This window comes from Meleagris gallopavo, unplaced genomic scaffold, assembly GCF_000146605.3.
Source record: "Meleagris gallopavo isolate NT-WF06-2002-E0010 breed Aviagen turkey brand Nicholas breeding stock unplaced genomic scaffold, Turkey_5.1 ChrUn_random_7180001955076, whole genome shotgun sequence".
Lineage (NCBI taxonomy): Eukaryota > Metazoa > Chordata > Aves > Galliformes > Phasianidae > Meleagris > Meleagris gallopavo.
In genome coordinates, this window is record NW_011215939.1 from 1 (window position 1) to 5433 (window position 5433).

The 5433-nt window shown below is 48.4% G+C and overlaps 1 long non-coding RNA gene across 1 annotated transcript; it reads left to right on the forward strand.

Moving 5' to 3' along the window:
* The first annotated feature begins 6 nt into the window (after positions 1-6).
* On the forward strand, positions 7-1931 carry LOC116217795. Its single transcript, XR_004162506.1, has 2 exons — positions 7-627; positions 1191-1931. It is a non-coding gene; the product is annotated as an uncharacterized LOC116217795 (long non-coding RNA).
* Positions 1932-5433: the final 3502 nt, after the last annotated feature.

Here is a 5433-nt window from a genome sequence, read left to right on the forward strand (position 1 = left end):
AAAAAAAAGAAAAAAATTAAGCAGCTTGCGAAGGCTTTAATTGTTTCTACTGCAGGTGTGAATGCTCTGTGTTGTGTGCAGGAACTGGGATGCCTAAGAATATCTGTGCTGAAGTGGAAGGGCTAGGCTTAGCGAGCTTGAGTTTTTGTGGTCGAGTGAATACCTGTCTGTCTCTGACTTGAAATAACAGTAAATCCTTGCTTACCACCAAAACAAAATGGGCTGCCTGTTTCTGCACTCGGGCCTTGTTCTCCTGCTGCTGATGTTACTTACCTTGGGGAACGTGAAAAGGGAGAAAAATGATCCCTGAAGCCGTCGGCTATTTGGTGTTACAGGCTCTGTTTAAAAAAAAAAAAAGCAGAAGAAAAGTAATGGTGAGACATAAATCAATAACAAATATTTTTTTACACAGTACCTACAGCAAAAGTACGTGTCAGACTTGCTTTACTCCCTGAGTGAAATCACCCGGTATGCTGCCGGCGTTTGTGTCGCCGCGGCTGTATCGGTGGCTAGAAATGTTTCTTGAGCTTAAGAAGCTCTACCGCATTCCAAGGCGGGTGCGCTGTCCCGAGAGCGGAGCGGCAGCGGCTGTCTTGCAAAGACGAGCTTCTGCTGTCCTTTTTTAAGGTGAGCTCGCAGAGAACTCTCTGGTTTCTCGCTAGGTAACCTGAGCTAGTTCTTCCTGCCAAAACCCTTAGTGCGGAGTCTTGGTAAGTTAGTGCCTGTGGACCTTTGTCCCAAACTGAGCCTGAACTCTAGTGCTAATTGCAAATACACTCTGTGCTCTGTATTGAGATGTTTAACAAAAGAAATGGAACTGCGTTGGGGTTCTGCCTCTGCGTTACGTGTCTGTGTGTAGTATAGTGTATCTGTGTGTGAGAGCCTGCAATTAATTGGCTTCACAATTAGCGATAAATACCAGCAGAATTAAAAGTGCAACGGGCAGAGAACTTGGGATAGAAAATGCAGTTCGATGAGTAAGATGTGACGCGGATTTCCTAAGGGCGTGACTTGAACAGAATTTCAATGAGTTATGAAGTTACTTTGTTCACAAGTTTAAGTTGATGGCGGCAGGTGCCGGATGTTTACCGCAGGGGTGGGTGTCTAAAGTGTACGTTACTGAGATGAGAGGATAAGTTTGTGAAGAAACAAATATGCTAACTCAATGAAATGTCTCTTTCTGGTTATAGACTGAGAAAACATCCCATGGCGGAAGGGATCCCTGCCTCCTCGCTCTGTGGCGCTGCCCGGGCTTCAGCTGTACTGAGAGAGAGACCTCCAAATGGCGGGTCTGAACTGTGGCAGCCCTGGGCTGTTCCTGCTGCCGGGGGAGAAAGCCTGTTCCGATACCTCGCCCCCTCTTTCGGACAAGCTTTTCCTCAGCTCCCGTCTGACCTCCTGTGAGCTAACGTGAGGCTGTTTCCTCTCGTGCTGCTGCTAGTTCCAGGGAAAAAGCAGCTGACCCCCTCCTTGCTACAGCCTCCTTCCAGCTAGCAGCAGAGGGAGTTTCAGCTCCTCCTTGACTGCTGTCTGAGACCTATATTTATTTTCTGTTTTATGCTGCTTTGCCCAGAACTGCTCGTGACGCTCACAGCGAGGCTGTCGCAATATGGGGGGGAATGATCCCTTCCTTTGTTGTGGTGCCTGATGTGCCCGGCCCTCCTTGACTGCAGCTGTGTGCTGCAGGCTCAAGTTGAACTAGCTGTCGGCTGCAGCCCCTAGATTCCTGCGTGTGGGAGTAGCTCCCTGGCCTCATTCCTATTTGTATAGCTGGGGTGGGCTGATCCCGGGTGCCTGCTTTTGTCCAACCTCATGGGGGTGGCAACTGCGCGGCCTGCCCCTGCGAAGCCTTCCTAGCCCTCGGCAGACTGCAGCTCCTCCTAAGTTAAGTGTAATCTGCAAATGTAATAAATACGCATTTGACTCCTGTGTCCTCCTGTGTCCTAATCGCTTGAGAAATACCTCAGAACGCTGCCCTGACAAGAAACCTGCAATCTGACCCGTGCCTGCCTCCCAGCCTCTCGCAATTGCATTTGTCCTAACAAATGTTCGGAGCCTCTTTTGTTTGGGGCTGAGCCCTTGTTTTAAGAGGTACGAGCAGGAAGGGCTGGGTTCTGAGTCGGGTTGTGGTGTCTACGTTCCCTTACCTGACAAGTCTTTTCCTTACCTACTGAAAAACAAAGTACCCTCTTCGAACTAAACTGCAACCTACTGAAAAACAAAATACGCGCTTGGAACTAAACCGCAATCTCCCTTCTGTAACCTGGGCGTTCTCTTGCGTGGCGGGGTGGCTCTGAGCGGTAATAAACCTGGAGGAATAGTTACAAAACAGCAGATACAGCAACTACTGAGTCGTGATGTATTAGGCAGTTCAAGTTAATGGACGTGTCCCTCTATTAGAGGAAAGAAATAAGATCTGTCTGTAATCGGGAATCAATTCATAGCTATGAGGAAAGGCACTCTCCTACTCTAAGTTGGATATGTTTACAGTTCACATTATTAGTGTGTATCCTACTATTAATATGCAGAATGGCTGAGCGAGATGTACGGTCTGCAGCTATAAAGCCTTAAACCACCAAAAAGACCCTCTCGTGGTCTGTAAAGTATTTCCTGGTGCCTGCGTTCAGAAGAGAGCTGCCGACGTGCGTATCAGTCTTTGTAATGTTTTCCCTTATACGTGCAAGTATTAACTCTCCTTGCCTTCGCTTAAGCCAGAGGCCCAGGCTGCGTGTGTCTTCCTCCATCAGTGAAAAGAAAAAAACTATTTCCTTCCTTTTTTTAATTTTTATGACAAACCAGAAACAAAATCCTCAAGCCTTCATTCTTGTAAGCTTATCAACGATGAATGGCATTAGATTGTGAGCAGTTTCAGTAATTTGACCTTGGTTCTGTCACTGTTTATATAGAGCACCTCTGCCGTGGCACTTGAGGAAGCTCTAATTCTCTAGTTTCTACTCTTATGTGTGGTAACAGCCATAGTCCTCTCCCTTCTCCGTCAACTCGGGGTACCAAACTGAGAAGATACGTTTCTCCACCCAGGCCTACTCAATTAAGTCGAACTAAGGGCATTTCTCACTTGAAAAGTCATAAAACTAAAACTAACCCGCGTAAGGACAACAGGAGGTCTCGTAACCTTCTTTATCCGGTTTAGCCTTTCTCAGCAGTTCGTAGGCTTGAAAGTACCCGGTGCAACAAAAAACAGCGGTACAAGGAGAAAAGGTGAGGAAAGGTGAGGAAAGAACAAGGTTTCAGATTTCATCTTTGTAACTACACCGGGACTGCTGTAAAGAGAAGATGTCGCAAAAAGAAGAATGCTCACCCATCTCTGAAGATCTAGGCTCACGCAAGAACTCCACCAAGGAGGGATCTCCTGCAAGAGAACCTTCCTCGGTGGCAATCGGCCCTTAAATGAGGCTTCAGAGGGGTGGAGCCTGACTCCGGTTCTTCCATTCCCACGGGTGAATCGCCTTCACCTGTGCTCCCCCCGCCCCCTCCCAGGTGCTCAATCAGGCCCTGACTTGGCAGTTACCTTACAGTCATGCAAGTCTTAGTGCTTACAGTCTAAGCTATTTAGACTACTGAGACACGCCAGCAAGGACCACCTGCAGAAACGGACAAGAATATACAATATACAATATACGTATATACGTACATTTCTATTTGTTACATGCTGAATTATAAAAGAGCATAAAAAGAACTCCTTAAGGATGCCTTTCTGAGAGCGCGAGAATTCTCCAGCCCCTGGCAGTAGAAACCAAGCTCAGAAGGCAGGAAACCAGCACACGACAGAGCAGTGACCTGCTGGGTGAAAAATGAGAGAAACGAAGGACGAAGTAAGGGTGGGGAAAAACAGGGATGCGTCGCCTGGGAAGAATACAGGGATGTATTCTTGTTTATCTCACAGGAAAAAAGGCCTCACTGGGAGGCTTTTGGTAATTGAAGAGAGATTATAAACAGGAAGAAGACCTGCTTTTTATGTGGTCCGTGTAATGCTACAACACAATTGAAAGTACAGCGACAACGGCAGGGTGGGAAAGTCCTAGGCTGCAGCAAATAAAGACAAGCCCAAACGCAAGAACTGCCACAGATGCACAAACAAACAAACAAACAAACAAACAAATTCTGCTTACCTTCAGAAAGCCCCTGGTGTGCAAAGATCTCAGCCAAGGTGCCCTCGTTTCCACTGCCAACCCTCAAATGAGGTCTGGGAAGGGGCGGATCCTGGCTCCTCCCCTTCCGGTCACTCAGCTGCATTAAATACACCTGAGCTCTCTGAGGTTGGCCCCGCCTTCCCGCCAGGTGCTCAATCGCTGCTTCGAGCCCCGACCTAGCATTTCTGCTACAACATGAAATGAAAACTCACTTTCCGAGCGTAACGAAAGGAAACTTGCACTGAGATCCTTCGTGGGAAAACATTACTTCATAGAATGTCAGTATATGGATCACGAGAGATCACGAAACGTTGTTGACATGGAAATGGAAAGTGTAACCAAAAGTTCGATTCTTCTCTTCCCCACATTTCGTGTTTTCGGCTCCCCGTGTATACAATGGCTGTGGTACTGCTGGTATTGCTTGTCTGTGGTGGCCTATGCGATAATGGAAGATCGCAGCGGCTGGCTACGGGTCAAGCGGTCGCAATGAAAAGACAGGCCTCGGTAGCACGTTCTCACGGAGAGAAAAGTAGCTAAAGCTTAATTAACAGATGCATAAATATACGCACTAATATGTACGTGTATATACAGTGTCCGACGCAACGCTGAGCTCAGCTAGCGCTTTTGCCAAAGGTACCGTGAGACAGCTCGATAATAGTAATATGCAAGTGCCGCCCCAGAACTTGGCCCGTGACGTCGGAGGTTGATGTCGGTGGTGTGACGGAAGAGTCTGAATCTTCCCACCGGTGTTCCCTTACGCTTTGCTGCCACGTGACGGACGGCGCGGAGGGGCGGTCTGACAAAATAGCACCTGATACGGAAGTGTGTATGAAGCAAAGGTGTGTCACTGAATTCCTTCATGGTTTGAAAGCGTTTCCCCTTTTCCTATCACAATAGACCGAAAGAGTCCGTCCGCCGTCTCCTCCGGCCCAGGGACAAGGCTGACAGGTTGGCAGTTCCCCAAGGCATCCTTTTAACCCTTCTTAAAAATGGGCGTGACGTCGCCCTTTTCCCAGCCGTCGCGGACTTCACTTATGACTTCTGAAATATCATCGAGGGTGGCTTGGCAACTACGTAAGCCAATTCCCTCGAAGCTCCGGGACGCGTTTCTTTGGGACCCGCCGGGTTCCTCAGGTGGCTGCAAACCCGATCGTCGCTTCCGGCCGGGTGGATGCTGTCCTCACCTTGCAACCGATCCTCTCGAGGCGTGGGTGAAGAGCACCTGACGATGAGGAATGAGGCAAAAATGCCGTTATATACCTCAGCCTTCTCCCCTTCCGTT